The sequence below is a fragment of the Lissotriton helveticus genome, chromosome 11 (genome assembly GCF_964261635.1).
Source record: "Lissotriton helveticus chromosome 11, aLisHel1.1, whole genome shotgun sequence".
NCBI classification, from domain to species: Eukaryota; Metazoa; Chordata; class Amphibia; order Caudata; family Salamandridae; genus Lissotriton; species Lissotriton helveticus.
In genome coordinates, this window is record NC_136072.1 from 897,348,823 (window position 1) to 897,364,165 (window position 15,343).

A 15,343-nucleotide genomic window follows, 5' to 3' on the forward strand; every position below is an offset into this window, starting at 1 on the left:
ATCACATGGATTGCCGGCTCTTCAATTATGCTGATGATACCCAACTCCTCATGCGAATTAGCAACTCTAGTCAGGCCCAGGAATCGGCGCAAAAGCTGCTCAGATTCACAGTGAATTGGATGATGGCCAAATCTGTGAAAATGAATCCTGACAAGACTGAAGTGCTCATCATTCCCACAAAAAACAGCCCTTGGTGTGACCTTTTTTGGCCACCGGACTGGGCACTGCCCCATACCAGTCCTGGCTGTAAAAAGCCTGGGTATAAAAATTGACTCTGAGTTGTCCATGTCCAGCCAGGTCATCACGGTGGTGGGAACCTGTATACGGTTGATAGGCAGTTGCGGAAACATGCCCCTCTTCTCTCAATGGCCTCACTAAAGGCAATTGTATCCGCCACTGTTGTCTCTAGGCTAGATTATGGGAATGCCCTTTATATTGGCCTTCCCCAGAAACGTATTAGGAGACTGCAGGTAGTGCAGAATGATGCAGCCAGGCTCATTTTTAGACTTCCTAGAAGGACCAGCGCTACCCCTCTCATACATAAATTACATTGGCTCCCCATCAAACAGAAAGCTCAATTTAAAGGCCTCTGTATTGCCATCAAAGCAATCTATGGCCGAGCACCAGTGTATATATAAGAACGCCTGGAGAAATATGTTCCTGGCCGGACACTGCGATCATCTGAGGCCTGCCGTCTAGCCCTTCCCCGATATATCACCAAATCCAAAAGTGGCAGAGCGTTCTCTGTCATGCTCCCACAAATCTGGAACAATCTACCTGAGCACCTTCGAAGGGAACCGGTCCGCCTCACATTTAGGAAACAACTTAAAACACTCCTATTTAGGGAGACGCTAGTCACAGTGTAATTTTTTGCTGCCTTGAGCTACCAGTTGCTGTCAGTGATTCTGGTCACTCTCTCTAAAAGCATTAGAGGCCTGAAAGTGATTTTGCGCTGTATAAAATACATTTAACATACCATAACATAGCAAGCCGCCCATAGAAATTTGGTTGCCCTGTTCTTTTTTGCCCAGCCTATTCCATTTTTAGGTCTCACCTGTCTGGCTGTGAAACACCTATTTTGCACATACAGTGGGATCAGAGCCCCCCACTGCTTACCATTGTCTGGTGTTGTTGTCACTTGCAATAGCTTGCTTTTTTTTTACTTGTGTGGGCTTGCCTTCCTCTCCTGTACTGGTCCATTCCCTTAAGCATAAACTCTGTACTTATGTGTCCTTCCACTGCTTACTTTTCAGGAACTCGTTTTTTTTTTTTGGCTAAGCACTCCACAAATGTGCCTGTATTTTCAAGCTGTCTCCCTTGTGTACTTCTCCCCCCCCCCCCCCTGCCGCGTGTTGTCTCTCTCTCTCTCTCTCTCTCTCTCTCTCTCTCTCTCTCTCACTCATGGGCTTCTTCCCCTCCCCCTTTGTTTTTCGCTCACGTGCTACCTCCTACTCTGCTTTCTGGAGTGCTTCTCCTTCTAGTGCTTCTTTTCCCGCCACCACCCTCTCTCCATTGCTTCCCCCTCACCACACTCCCACTCCCCATTGTTGTCCCCTCCCCACACAAAATGTATTTTTTTAAATGTATTTTTTTTGTGGAGGACCATGCAGCAAATTGCTGCCAGCTCGCCCAGCAATAAAGTACTTTTTTATGTTTGAAAGCTTTATTGAAGAGCAAAAATGATAAGCAACAATAGACATCAACAATAAAAAAGAGAAAATATAAAAACAAAGTCTGAAGTAATGTCATTGCTGATGTCATAATAGAGAAATAAAAGCATTTATGGGATTTTAAGATTATAGGGGGGAGGGAAGGGACGAAAGACTAATGCTACAACAGGCTAATAATATACAGAACAACGGCAATGAGAGTTATGAGAATATACATTCGACCATACAACAATATACAGTGTATAAAAGCATTGTATGAAAGGAAAATTGCAAATAACATCAATTAAGCTAAGCAAAAAGGAGAGAGTATAAGTCCTTCAAGGGGGTTGAAAATTCTCTGAGGCGGTATGAATGGGCAATTTATGAGCTAATTGGTCTAGAAATGTGGTAAAAGGTAACCAATAAAGATCCACATTGCGTTTAGGTTTACAAGAAGAAGAGAAGAAGCAAAGGCAACATCAAGTCTGTGAAAATGACATAAGGAATTCCACCACTGTTGTATTGAAATGTTTGTAAGGGATTTCCAGTTGGAAGAAATGTGTTGGAATGCGAGTGCAATCATGAGATCATAGAGACCATGTGAGTTAGTTGGAAGGTCTAAAAGTTCTGAAAGGCTGCCCAGAAAAAGATGAGTGATTGAAAACGGAAAAGAAAGAGTGAAAATGCGAGAAAGATAAGACCATATTCTGTACCAAAAAGTAGATACAGCAGGACCGATAAAGAATAGTTGAAGGAGATCAGCATTTAAAGAGCCGCAGGTCCAGCATTTAGAATCAGAGGAGGAAGAAAAACGAGATAGAGAGAGAGGAGAGAGATAAAGTCTGTGATATAGAAAAAATAAAGATTGAGTGAGAGAAGCAGAGCGAGAGATTTTCAAAGACCTACACCAAAGACTGTCCCAAAGAGCAACAGACCAGATACAATCAAAATCTTTTTCCCAAGAAAGTTCCACTTTAGTCTTAGCACGATCTGGGTTAGAAGAGGAAAATAATTTATAAATCAGAGAAGCTCTAGAAAGAGTAGAAAGGACAACAAGGAGAGGGGATTGAGGAACTGGGGAAGCTGAAGAAGGAAGAGAATAATAGCGATCAAGAATTTTCTCCATGAGAATAGTGAATTTATGTAGGAAAGAATGAGGGCAGCGAAACAAAAGCTGAAATTAGGGAAAGGATTGAGGTGAGACACAATAAAAGAGATGATTGACCCATATAATACCTCTTAATCTCCAAGATGTCCCACAAATGGGCCTATTATTAAAAAGTATAAGTGAGTTATACCAAATGGGAGTATTTAAAAATGGCTCTCGCGAGATGACATGCGGAAAGAGCGAAGATTTTAAGAGAGAATAAGTATGTTTAAACAGAGGAAGGGAAGTATAAGGGGTTTTGGTAGAGAATCTCAATACTTCTTCAAAAGAAAAGGGTAGTAATAAGGTTTGTTCAATAGTAAGCCAAAGAGGAGAAAAGGGAGAAGAAGTTAAGGAAAGCCAATGGGAAGCTTGTTGCAAAGAGAAAGATTTATGATAAAGACGGAAGTCTGGAAAGTTAACACCACCATTCAATTTGGGTCTGCGAAGAGCAGCCAGAGAAATTCTAGCTTTTTTTTTTTTCCAGAGAAATTTTGAGAGAGAGGAATCAATACGTTTAAAATATAGAGCAGGGATATGAACAGGTAACATAGAAAAAATATAAATAAGAATGATAGCAACCATCATTTTGATGGAATAGAGCCGACCCCACCAGGAGAGGAAAAGGGGGTTCCAGGAGCAAAATAATTGATCGATTCTGGATAAAACTGCAGACATATTTAATGAGATGGAGGAGGAAATAGACTTGGAAAACCAAATTCCAAGATATTTGATCTTTGTACTATTCCAGGCAAAGCCAGTCAAGGAGAACATATGCGGAAGACAAGTGCTGGTTAAGGGGAGAATTTCAGTCTTATCGGAATTGATCTTATAGCCCGAGACAGAGGAAAAATTGTCAAATTCGGATAATAAGGGAGGGATAGACAATTCTGGGTTGGAAATAAACAAAATGATATCATCGCATATGTAGAGGGCTTTAATTGATCATCACCATAGGGGAGCCAAAGATAGATTTATTATTCCGAATGGAATGTAGAAATGGTTCGAGAGCGAGAATAAAGAGAAGCGGGGAAAGAGGACAACCCTGACGTACACCTCTTTGAAGAGTGAAAGATGAAGAAAGCTGGCCATTCACAAGAACTGAGGCTTTAGGTGCGGAATGTAACAAAGAGATGAGAGAAATACATTTGGGGCCAAAACCGTGCTAGCGTAATGAAGCAAACAAAAAGGACCAATCTACTCTATCAAAGGCTTTTTCTGCATCAACAGAAATAGCGGCTAAGGGAACTGAAAGAGAAGAGGCTTTGTTCAAAACATTAAGAAAGACCCGGGAGTTATCAGAGGTGAGTCGACCTTTAACAAAACCACATTGTTCTTTTCCAATAAGATGAGGCATAAAGGGATCTAAACGTAGGGCAACTAATTTAGCAAACAGTTTATAATCTACATTAACTAATGAAATTGGCCGGTAATTTTTACAGAATTTGGGGTCTCGCCCATCTTTTGGGATTAGGCAGATGGTAGCATCCTGAAAGGAACCTTCAGCTTTGCCAGAGGAATAAAGTGATTGAAAAAGTGACAGGAGTTTGGGCAATAAGAGGTCAGTGAAGTGTAAATAAAATTCAACAGTAAAACCATCAGGACCATGTGTTTTACCTTTAGTAAGAGAAGATAAAGCTGTAGAAAGTTCTTGTAATGAGAGATCAAGTTCAAGAGCTGGAAAATTGAGATGGGAAGTAGCAGGTTTGGGTAATTTCTCAAAGTAAGATTGAATAAGAGAAGAGGAAGGAGGAGATTCTGGAGTATAGAGCCGTTGATAAAACAATTGAAATTGATCTAGTATGTCCTTATCTTTATGGAGAAGGATATCTTCAAAGGAGTAAATGGAATCAATAAGAGTGCGTTCTTTACGAGATTTGAGATAGTTAGCCAAGAGCTTACCAGATCTATTGCGACCACCGTAGTAACGTGCACTACTGTGAAGAAGAAAGGAGGATGCATTATCATGAGTGAGTTTATTCAAGTCAATTTTTGCACGCCGAAGTTCTGGTGACATACATTTATCTGAGGAAGTATAAAATTGATGTTCCAGTCGTTTGATATGTGCTAGAGAATTTTACGCTTCTGAAGAAATTTTCTTTTTTTTCTGGAAACAAAATCAATAATGAAACCCCTTCCAGTAGCTTTAAAGGAATTCCAGAGGATATAAGAAGGAGTTGTAGGGTCAGAATTAATTTGAAAGAACTCGTTAGTAAAGGAACGAAATGAAGAAGAGAAGTTAGGGTCAGAGAGGAGGGCACAATTGAAACGCCAACGAGGCACCTTGGTATGAGGTGGAAGTAAATCTAGGTCTGTTACAATGGGAGCATGATCGGAAATAACAATAGGTTCAATGGAGGAAGATAGTAAGTTTTGAGATAAGGATTGAGAAAGAAAAATATAGTCCAGTCGAGAGAAAGAGGCATGAGGAGGAGAAAAAAAAGAGTAGTCCAAAGTGTCTGGATGTAAGAGCCTCCAAGAGTCAGTAAGATGCGATTGTAGGATGGTATCTAAAAATTGTTTATGGGACTTGTGAGGAATAAATCGAACTGTAGATTTGCAATCAAGGAATGGATCCATAATCTCATTACAATTCCCACTTAAAAGGAATAAGTCATCTTTATGCAGAATACATTTGTTCGTAACTAAAGGCCAGAATGTACAGTCAGGTTGGGTAGGGGCATAAACATTAAAAACAGTCAAAGGTATTACTAGTTTAGGAAGAATCCATCTACCATCAGTATCTTTTTCTTCTGATAAAACCTTACATTTCAATTTTTTATGAATGAGAATGGCAACTCCATTCTTCTTATTATTAGAGGGGGAAAATAAAACCGTACCAACCCAATTCCTTTTCGATTTAAGGGATTCAAGTTCATTGAGATGAGTCTCTTGTAGAAGGACTATATCAGGGGTGTTGGAAGCTAAGTGAGAGAGCACTCTCTGCCGTTTAATAGGATTAACAAAACCTTTCACATTCCAAGAAATAACTCTAAATGTAAAAAGAAATGAGGACAATTATATAAAAAAATGCAAAACAGAATGTATACATCATATAGCCGAAGAAAGAGAAACGTAGAAAGCGAAAAGAAGAATATATAGCAATAGCAAAAAGAGAAGAGGGTAGAGAAAGGGGAGCAGAAAAAAGTACGCTGGGGGAGGAAAAGGAGAAAAAAGGACAGACAGTACATATCCAAAAGGATGACTGTAAAAAACATACCTGAAGGGGGGATACAAGAGGGAAGTGGGGTAGTGGTGACACGTAACAAGATGGACCGTACGAAGAGCAGGAATCCGACCACACCAGGACTTCAGGACAACAATGAGGGTGCCACATGAAGTAGAGGGTAAACGGCATGACTCTATGTAAAGGAATAAAAAAGAATACTGTCAACAAATATGTAACGGGAGGAATATACTATGGTTATAAACAAATCAATATTTAGAACAGCACTACGAAAATGTAAAAAATATTCTTATATAGCGAAGAACAACATTGCAATAAAAGACAACCAAAGAACTGACAAGTATTAGTGGCAAATTATTCAACCAGTAGGGGAAGTGGAGATATCCATGCCACCATTAGATTGAATATGAATAAAGTTCTTGAGTTCTCCAGGATCCTGAAAAGTCCATGTTCGATTTTGATGAGTAACCTTGAAGATGCATGGAGGAAACAAACCATATCGAGCTCCAAGGGAACGCAAAGGAGGACGTAGAGATAGAAATTCCTTTCTTCGTGATGCGGTAGCATTGGAAACATCTTGAGAGAAGAAGACTCTTTGGCCAAGCCAGGATTCTTGCCGTTTAGTTCTAGCTCCTGAGAGTACTGATAGCGAATATCTTAATTTAAAAAAGAGAACAATAACTCCCCGGGGTTTCGCCGAAGTGGTTGAATGAGGGCCAAGTCTATGAGCTCTTTGAATACTGAGAGAGGTGGTAGATGGCATATCCAAAAGCTTCGGAATAAAGGATGTAAAGAAAGTTACAGGATCATCCCCTTCCAGGGATTACGTAAGGCCGTAAATAAGGAGGTTATTCCTTCTATTTCTATTTTCCAAGTCCTCGGTATGTTGTTGCCGGGAGAGGACAGACTTTTCTAGAGAGGATATGCGCTGTGAATTGGTTTGTACCTCCAAGACCTGCTGCTCCACAGAAGTAATCCAGGTATCCCTAGTCAACCATTTTTCTTTCAAAAGCTGCATGTCTTTGTTAGTTTCCTCTATAAATGGACACAATGCCCGTATTTCCTCCAAAATTAGTTCCATGGAAATAGGAGAGGCAGGTTTGTCAGGAGAAGGAGGATCATGCTTCAGGCGTTTAGATGAAATATTAGGAGGAGAAGATTTGCTAGAAGTAGCTTGGGAAGCCAAAGAACGGTTAGGGGAAGCGCCAGCCATTGATAATACAATAGTAGGAGGAGGAAGAGTTGAGGAGGGGGATGCTTGGACCACTGCACAAGGTGTAAAAATGAATTTTGGCTTACGCAATCGAACCATAGAAAACAAAATACCTCAAATGTATTGATAAGCAGCAGATTAGTCTATTAGTTACTCAGAAATTGTTGAGGAATGAAGCTGGATGGTAAACTGTAAATAGAACATAAGAATCTTCCACAACAGGAGAATTAAAAGTCAAATAAGCGCCATGTTATAGAAGTGCAGACATGCAGAGCTAATTTAAAAATTCAATATGCGCAGGAGAACTTCAGAAGCACAGCACCTCCCAACTGACGCAGACCTGATAAGACAGTAGCAGGTCATGATGTAAAGCGGTAAGAAAACATCAGCATTGAAGAAGGAGGGTGTCTCTATTGAAAAACGCTGCAATTCTTACTTCAGGAATGCCAGGAATGACGACTTATGGCAGAAGGACGAAGCACATCCCAACTGACGTAGTCCTCAACTAAGGCAGCATTACAAAATAATACAAGCATTTCCCTCTGAAGGCAGCATTGAAGAAGGAGGGTATCACTGTTGAAAAACGCCGCAATTCTTACTTCAGGAATGCCAAGAATGACGACTTATGGCAGAAGAACGAAGCACATCCCAACTGACGCAGTCCTCAACTAAGGCAGCATTGCAAAATAATACAAGCATTTTCCCTCTGAAGGCAGCATTGAAGAAGGAGGGTGTCACTATTGAAAATCGCCGCAAATCTTACTTCAGGAATGCCAAGAATGATGACTTATGGCAGAAGGAAGAAGCACATCCCAACTGACGCAGTCCTCAACTAAGGCAGCATTACAAAGTAATACAGGTAATTTCTCTCTGAAGGCAGCATTGAAGAAGGAGGAACGCTGCAATTCATACTTCAGGAATGCCAAGAATGCCGAATTATGGCAGAATGACAAAGCATCATCCACGGCAGAATGTAAATGCGAGCGTCTAAAATGGCGGCGGTGGCGGCATTCGTTCTGAGGAAAACTAACCACCGCGAAGTAAATAAAGCAGGCAAGCGTTCAGTACGTGAAAAAGGGCTCACCAGTGACCAGACACAATCCGACGAATATCGCAGGAGTCGGAAAGCAAGAAGAGCGCCGGAGACCGCATTTAAAGATGAAGAATCGTCCCGGTGCGGGAGAGGAAACGCTCTAGTCGGCCATCTCACACGGCGCCGTAGCAATGCCCCAATAAAGCACTTTTGAGCTGCTTTCCTTTCTTTTTTTATTTATTGATCACTGTCAGAACAGTATATAAGAAAAATTGCACCCACAACATTTTATACGCACGCATGTTTAATAGAGCATGTGTGGACCTATAAACAGAGGGTGACCAAATCGTTGCGCCTTTCTTTTAGCTTTTCATCATGCCGATGCTGTGCAACAAGAATTACTGGCATTGGCAAAGCCATATAGGTCCCAAAGGTCAGAGCTATTGGCTTTGCCTGTGCTTGTTATCTTTGCCAAGAGCTGACTGATCACAAATGGAAGACTCGCCCGTCACCTGCCTGCAATGCGATTGGTGCATGGTCACTGTATGGCCAACAGGAACCGGTTTCATCAAACCTATTCTTGTCACCGTGATCTTAAACAAGAGTCAACAACGGAACACTTGACTCCACCTCTAAGTTTTTTTGTACCAGAGTTCCCAAGAGGACTTGCCAACACGACTCCAAGCGCACTTGCATCCCTCACCCTTGCAAAGCACACTGAAGATACCCATAGATGCATAGAAAATAGATTATGCATAGATTAGTAGATGATTAATTTCTGCCATATGTCTACAGGCTTCTGGCTATATATTCATTCATTCAATGGTGTACAACATTTTGAAGAAAAACTAATATACAAATGAGAGAGTGGTTGAAAAATAAACATCTATAAGTGAAAGCGATCGATTAAGCTTCGATAAAATGATCGTAAAATGACGGGGCAGGAGCAAGTGATGGAGGCAAATGGCTGTGATAAGGATTGAATAAACAGGTGCCTACGAGAACTGCTGAATAGGTGCCTTGGAAAGTGCGCTGGAAGAAAATTGCAATATATTCACTTGCTCATAAATAATGCAAGCCAAAGATAAAGCAAACTACCATGAAGGAGACGTCAGAATTTCCCAAAACTATAAATTAAATTGCAGTTGCTGAGAAACCACACAATGTTGGCTCGGGACAGGGCAGGCATTTAAAATGAAAAATAGCAATATGTAAGCTGGTTGATCTGAAGAACAGACAGCAGGCACCGCCTATTGCATTTGTACTAACCAGAACTCAGGGCATGAAAGCCAAAGGAGGCACAGTATGAGGTAAGACAAGGGAAATGCTAATGTATGGGAGTGTCTGACAGCTTATGCTCCGTGCAAGGATGTGGTTTCACTCCAATAACCAATATATAATGAGAGAGAGTGACTAAGTCCTGTGTGCAACTAAGTAGCGCTGTAAAGTCATTATGTCATCAGTACACATGCCATCACCTTTGTACAAAAAGCTCATAGTTCACTTCTTTGAAAAAGAAAACCTTTTAACATTGTTGGAGTGTTATTATGCTTCAAGAAAAAGTCTAAATTCTTTTGAGAGCCCTCTCTCCTGCCTGGTGATGCTGCATAAGACTCCTTCATCCAAAGGGCGATGGGCAGGCAACACGGATTTCTTAGTAACCCTCCCTTCTCCTTCCTATCTATGATGAGCTTCTCCACACTGATTGGTGCCGTTTTACATCTTTGAGGACTGTACTCCTGCCTATTTGGGTGATCGTTGCCCTATAACATCTTAGTCAGCTGTGTACGTGGGCATTCCAGTTATTGGTGCTTTGTCGCACCCTGTTAAACAGTACACCTGGGAGCTTATTTGTATTCTGGTAAATGGTCCTTCTGTGCACACAGGCACATCCTGAAGGACTGTAGTATTGTGTATTTGAGTGATCAATAACCTGTGGGATCATCTTCAATTGTACCTCGCCATGTTGTGCTCCCCACCACAGACCTAAACTCATTTTGACTGAGTTACATCATGGTGAGCTGTGCTCCTATACATGTGAAGTGTGCTCTGTTGCATCCTCGCTGATTATATCTCTCTCAATGGTGCTCCTTCCTGGTTTATCGTACTCCTGTCTATTGGCTGACAACCTGGTTAACTGCACTGCTGTGCATTTTAGTGGTTGATGCCCTACCACCCAAAGATGAACTGCACATCAGTGCACTGAGTTCCATCCCCTAAACACTACTCCTATGTTTTGAGTTGCATCCTGTTAAACCGTACCCACTCACAGCTCAGTGACTGATGACCTGTAACATGCTGGTGAACTGCACACATGTGTCAACATAGATATGGGACCCCCTCTAATAATACTTTTAAGGTCAGGGAAAGAGAGGAACACAATTATATCATCAAGAAATATTCCCTCGTGACCTAGACAATTCTGAAATTAACAATTTGTATGCTTTGAAAATTATTTTTTAACACAGGGTGACAACATTTGCTTTTTTACATGTGTAATTTTTATTACTTTTTATATAAGATACATATTTAATTTTTTCTTTTTTCTTTTATCCAATTTTTACTTTAAAGTTATTACAATCATTTACTAAAACATGTGGTACTTCATTAGAGCAATAAAAACATACAATAACCATGCAGAGAGAAAACAAGCTAATTAAGTCTCACAAAACCTTCATCCAAACTCTCTCACACATACTACATTCACTCTTTATTCTGCGTCTGAGGGATCGCAAGTTGTAGTGCGAAATTATTACGCAAGGTCGACGCGTTTCGGTGGTGTTGGACCACCTTCCTCAGGACCTTTTAGCAGAACAGTCAGATTTTCACAAATAAATTATAAACACTGCATGGATGAATATCCTTGTGATTTCAGTAGGGTGGATCACAGCTTCAGTTATAGCTTCAAACTAATTTGGTCACACTAAATTGTTCCAAAAAGCGTTCTACCCATTCATTAAATAGTCGGTAATACGGGGGTTGTCTGCAGCTGTGAGTCTTGGTCGGTGAATATAATTTTCCTTATGATTGACTGAGGCGGCTCCTTGAACTTCCTTTATATACTTTGACTGGTTGTTATATCACGATCTGTTGGGGGCATCTCCCTCGTTTAGTAGCGATAAATTTAATTTGCTATGATGCATATCGTATAACGCTTCCTCCGGCACATCAACCCGTAACCCCGTAGGCGCAAGAGAACCTCTCTTAGGGTCTTCCTATAAATATCGTAGTGTTTCACGCCAAATGTTTTATTCACGTGATCGTTTACTGGTATTGGATCATATATTGGTTATTTCTGCCCGTGGTCATTTAAGTGATTGGTGTCAAGTCACATTCTGTGAAGTCTACTCTTTTGGGTTGATTTACACCCTGATAAACTGAATTCCTGTGAACATGGGTGATCAGGGCTGTGCCACATTCTGGTAGACTGTCCCTCTAGCCACTTGAATGATTGGTGTACTACCACAACATGATAACCTATACCATTGTGCTTTGAATCACGTGATCATAAGCTGTACTCCTATTGCATATTGGTCACTTGTGCCAGGATAAGTAAGTTCTTCACCTTGCTTACGTCATCGTCACATTTGATGACCCAGCCCCCTTTCCATCACCCCCTGCATTCACATTGCCTTATTGTAGGCATGCCACTGGTATCCCTCTGTGCTGCACACCAAGTTATTCCATCTCAACATCATTTCTTCCTGAAATCTGAATTTGCACAGAATGTAAACAGCGATGATGCCAGTTTCTCATGAATTCACTTTCTAGCGTTGGAATTCTATGTCTGTTAGAAATAAGACAACCATTATCATTCTTTCAGTTTCCCCTATTTGTACTTAACTTTCATCATATGAAGCTGTATTGGTCCCAGAGACATCACCACACCTCACTCAACATACTGGTTTTAGCGACAATCCTCAGCAGCCCTTCCCCTGAACACTACATGTTCCTTGCCACTTATGGTACATATAAATCACAATTCTATCACCTTTCCAGAATACATAGGAATCACAATCCTTTCGCTGTTCTACACGCACAATCTTCTAACATACTTTTACTCTGGAGAGACTATACCTCTTCAAAAAACTTAAAGCGATCCTGGACATGCTGCCTCCACCACACCCTTATTGCTCTTGGCAACCGTAAGCTACATAGGACTTTTCAAAATCTTTATTTCACACAAAACCAAGAGAATTTATTGAGGAGGCTGGCCACGTCCACGACCAAATCCACCGCGAAACTAGAACTCTGTAGCAGTTCCAGCACCAGCTTCTGCCTTTTTGTCAGCACCAGGAGGAGCAGCAGTGCGTCTGTAAGTGTCTCTATCAGCCTCACCACGGTTCAGGCGAGCAGGGCGCTCACCTTCAAGACCTTTGGGCCTTGGTTTGCCAGTCTTCTGCGCAGGGTAGCTGGTACAATTTCAGGGGGCAGATGCAGGAAGTCTCTTAGGTACTGGATGCCCTCATTGGTCAGATACCAGTAGAAATGCCTCCAGGCAAACTGCTCCTTCACGTAACCACGTGATTTTAGAGACTGCATGGCCTTCCTGACATGTAGGTTGGGAACATTCTTGTCAGCCAGCTCCGGATGCTTGGGCATATGGCCATCTTTCTTGGCCACCATCACTCCCTCCTTGAACAGGAGCTCAAAGATAGAGATTCGGTTCTTCTTGGGCATCCACATCTCTGCGGCTGCTTGTGGGCCTGGAGCAGGAATGGAAAAACAGCTACATAGGAATATTCACAAGCATGACGTCCTACTTGTTCGGTAGCTTGGCAATCATGCTCTCTCCAACACCACACCATGAGACATATGGTCATCGACATTCCCCTTTGTCCTGATAACCACGGCCCCTATTTCCAAATGTAAATTTCCACCACATTTATTGCACCCTCATAGAAACCAGTCCACCACGACCTCAGACCTTCCCTTTCCTCCACTTACTCCAATACCTCAAAGGATGCACTTCAGTCAGCCTTTGAATCTTACTATTGCTTCCATACTTCATCCCCAACCCAATGCCGACTACTTGATCATACTCAGGACTCGTATGAGCTCTCAGATGTACAAGTATAGAAAGTTCCCTACTGATGAGCACCTGGAAATCCTCAAGCAGACCATCCTTCATTTTGGCATAGAGCTGGTCAAAAGTGACCCAGAGAGGCTCAATCAGACACTTAGTAGCAACTATACGGCCCTTGACAAGTGTATTGATAAAGCCAGGAGGCAATTTGATGATTGGCTTCTGGGAGCATTAGACCAGATTGCTCCCATTGCAAAACATATTGTCCATTATAGCAAACCCTCAGCGGTGTGGTTTTCTGTTGAACGTTTGGCACTAAGAAAGGAGTGCAAGAAACTGGAGCATCTCTGGCACACACCCTATGATCAAGAGAGCAGAAACAAATATAAGATTACCCTGAAATCATATAATATGCACTTTAAACAGTAATTTCAAGATTATTACTCAAAGGTAATTTCCTCCTCTAACAACACCTCTCATACTATTGTTCAGATTATTAAATCCCTCACAGCTTTAGAGGCTGTTGCACGTTCTTGTTGTTGCGGTGGAGAGCTCTGACACCTTAGCCTCCTTTTTCTTGGAAAAGGTCAAAAATATCTATTCTTTCTTTCCACCAGAAGCCAGAAACCATCCATAATTGGAGACATGGTTTGATCGACTGGTGACGGTTTTAAGTTTCAGCATCTCTGCCCCATCCAAATTGAGGAATTTATGTTTCTCTGTTCCGCTATTACATCGGGGTTTGCAGATTACCTCATTTCTACTGCCATTTTGGCTCAGGGAAGTGAAACCATTTGCCCAGTTTTATGTGAATTAATCAATCTATCCCTGGCCTACGGACATGTCCCTCAGCAATGCTCTGCTTAAAGGAACACCTCTTGATCCGTCCAAAGCAGAGAATTATAGGCCTATCTCTGTTACCTCTTATTCCAAAAATGCACAGAAAAGCATGTGAACAGGCAGTTGTCTATCTATCTGGAGGTCAACTATCTATTACAAGGGACCCTATCGGGTTTCCGTCCTCTATATAGCACTGAGTCCGCCCTGCTACTGGCTACTTAATCAGTACGTCGGATTATGGATGAGGGGGACACAGCAGCTATCCTGATTCTGGATCCTAGTGCTACCTTTTACATTGTGGTACAAAAGGGGGTGGTGATGGACGGAGCATCTGAACCAATCAAACACTCACACCCAGTCAAAAGATCTGGGTTTGATCCATCACCGTTCTTTAGCCCACTCTGCCACCCCAGTTCAGACATGGCTATATGCAAATCAGTCTGACCTTGTGCCTCATGGGAACAGTCCAGCCCGAACTGCCAAGCCATACCTTCCCTGGACCGGAAACAAGCTTCCGAGGACCGGTTTCTGGCATTACAGCCGTCTTCAGCCCGGCTTGCTTGAATCCAGTGGCAAAGTGCTCCGTCCATCGCCACCTTTGGTTTTTCTTTGTTCGCCCTAAATTGGCAGGGTATGGTCAGACGTGAGTCCCTTGCTCACTTTGCCACTGGAGTCAAGCAAGCCCGGCTGAAGACGGCTGTAATGCCAGAAACCGGTCCTGGGAAGCTTGATTCCGGTCCAGGGAAGACATGGCTTGGCAGTTCGGGCTGGACTGTTCCCATGAGGCATAGGGTCAGACTGATTTGCATATGGCCATGTCTGAACTGGGGTGGCGGAGTGAGCTCAAGAACAGTGATGGATTAAACCAAGATCAGTTGACTGGGGGTAAGTGTTTGTATTGTCAACGCTCCATCCATCGCCACCTTTGGTTTTTCTTTGTTCAACCTAAGTTGGCAGGGTATGCTCAGACGTGAGTCCTTTGCTCACTTTGCCACTGGAGTCAAGCAAGCCCGGCTGAAAACGGCTGTAATGCCAGAAACCGGTCCTGGAAAGCTTGATTCCGGTCCAGGGAAGACATGGCTTGGCAGTTCGGGCTGGACTGTTCCCATGAGGCACAGGGTCCGACTGATTTGCATATGGTCATGTCTGAACTGTTGTGGCGGAGTGAGTAAAAGAACGGTGATGGATTACACCCAGATCAGTTGACTGGGGGTGAGTGTTTGTATTGTCAACGCTCCGTCCATCGCC

General features: G+C 42.3%; 1 protein-coding gene and 1 pseudogene across 1 annotated transcript in view; one reads left to right on the forward strand and one right to left on the reverse strand.

The window, feature by feature from the left end:
• LOC144790913 (uncharacterized) overlaps positions 1–15,343 on the forward strand; it is a 1,027,913-nt gene that overhangs the window by 702,283 nt on the left and 310,287 nt on the right. The window lies entirely within an intron of this gene.
• Positions 12,428–12,938, reverse strand: LOC144791285 (small ribosomal subunit protein eS10 pseudogene; annotated as a pseudogene).